The 1,853-nt window shown below is 44.9% G+C and overlaps 1 pseudogene; it reads left to right on the top strand.

The window, feature by feature from the left end:
• The first annotated feature begins 772 nt into the window (after positions 1-772).
• Positions 773-1,845, top strand: LOC102877625 (annotated as a pseudogene).
• Positions 1,846-1,853: the final 8 nt, after the last annotated feature.

Raw genomic sequence — 1,853 nt, 5'->3', positions numbered from 1 at the left:
ATTGATACCTATTAGTTGTGGTGCTGGAGAGGAGTACTGAAAATTCAATGGGCTCCCCCCAAAAGCAAACATTTGGAAAAAGTGCAATCATAGTGGTTTTGGGAGGCAAGAATAATAAAGCTTCATCTCATAAAATTTGGACAGACTGTCTAATAGCAGAGGCTATTCCTTAGAGAGGGACATTATGCTTGGAAAGATGGAAGGTTAGTGAAAGATAGAATGACCCTCATTGAGACAGATTGACGCAGTGACTGCAGTAATAGTTTCAAGCATATGAGAAATGATCAGGATGGCACAGGACAGTACAGGGTTCAGATCTATTGTTCATAGTGTCAATATGGTAGGGTACTTCACATGACGGCACCTAACAACATCAACAGCTTTTTGGTTAGCAGGTGAGTATTTTAATCATATATAGTTTACTAAACTTCTTGTGGTCTGATAATTCCAAATACAACTTTCATTGTATTTATTAAAAAAATTAAACAGCACAACCTTGTTGAATGGGAATCTTTTTTTGTATTGTATATTTTCACCAAAAGAAAAATAAAATATTTAAAAGACAACAATAATCAAAGGAGTATTCTTTAAATTTTCCACACTGAATAGACCTCTCTTTGATAACTAGCAGAGAACAATTCACCTCAACTATAAAATAAGAATACTAGGACTGGCAGGTTCTCTTACATCGACCGCCTAAGAGTCGCGCTGTAAGAAGCAACAACCTCCCTCTCCTTCTCCACCTTCTCCTTGGAACCAGGAAGCAGCAACCATGCGTGAGTGCATCTTCATCCATGTTGGCCAGACTGGTGTCCAGATTGGCAATGCCTGCTGGGAGCTCTACTCTCTGGAGCGCGGCATCCAGCCTGATGGCCAGATGCCAAATGACAAGACCATTGGGGGAAGAGATGACTCCTTCAACACTTTCTTCAGTGAGAATGGTGCTGGCAAGCATGTGCCCAGGGCGGTGTTTGTAGACCTGGAACCCACAGTCATTGATGAAGTTCGCACTGACACTACAGCCAGCTCTTCCACCCTGAGCAGCTCATCACAGGCAAGGAGGATGCTGCCAACAACTATGCCCGTGGGCACTACACCATCGGCAAGGAGATCATTGACTTGGTTCTGGACCTAATTAGAAAATTGGCTGACCAATGCACGGGTCTCCAGGGCTTCTTGGTTTTCCACAGCTTCAGTGGGGGATCCGGTTCTGGCTTCACATCTCTGCTGATGGAGCACCTATCTGTTGATTATGGCAAGAAGTCCAAACTGGAGTTCTCCATTTACGCACCCCCCCCCCCAGGTTTCCACAACTGTGGTCAAGCCCTACAACTCCATTCTTACCACCCACACCAACCCGGAGCACTCAGATTGTGCCTTCGTGGTAGACAATGAGGCCATCTATGACATCTGCCGCAGAAACCTTGATATTGAACACCCAACTTACACTAACCTGAATAGGTTAATAGGTCAAATTGTGTCCTCTATCACCGCTTCCCTCAGATTTGATGGTGCCCTGAATGTTGATTTGACAGAATTGCAGACCAACCTGGTGTCCTATTCCCGCATCCACTTCGCTCTGGACACATACACCCCTGTTATCTCTGCTGAGAAAGCTTACCATGAACAACTTTCTGTAGCAGAGATTAGCAATGCTTGCTTTGAGCCAGCCAACCAAATGGTGAAATGTGACCCTTGCCAGGGTAAATACATGGCTTGCTGCCTGTTGTACCATGGTGATGTGGTTCCCAGGTTCCCAAAGATGTCAATGCTGCCATTGCCACCATCAAGACCAAACGCAGGATCCAGTTTGTGGTTTGGTGCCCCACTGGCTTCAAGGTTGGTATTAATTA

The sequence above is a fragment of the Elephantulus edwardii genome, unplaced genomic scaffold, assembly GCF_000299155.1.
Source record: "Elephantulus edwardii isolate Elephantulus edwardi_28Jun2011 unplaced genomic scaffold, EleEdw1.0 scaffold00039, whole genome shotgun sequence".
NCBI lineage: Eukaryota > Metazoa > Chordata > Mammalia > Macroscelidea > Macroscelididae > Elephantulus > Elephantulus edwardii.
This window is presented reverse-complemented; position numbering and strand designations above follow the sequence as displayed.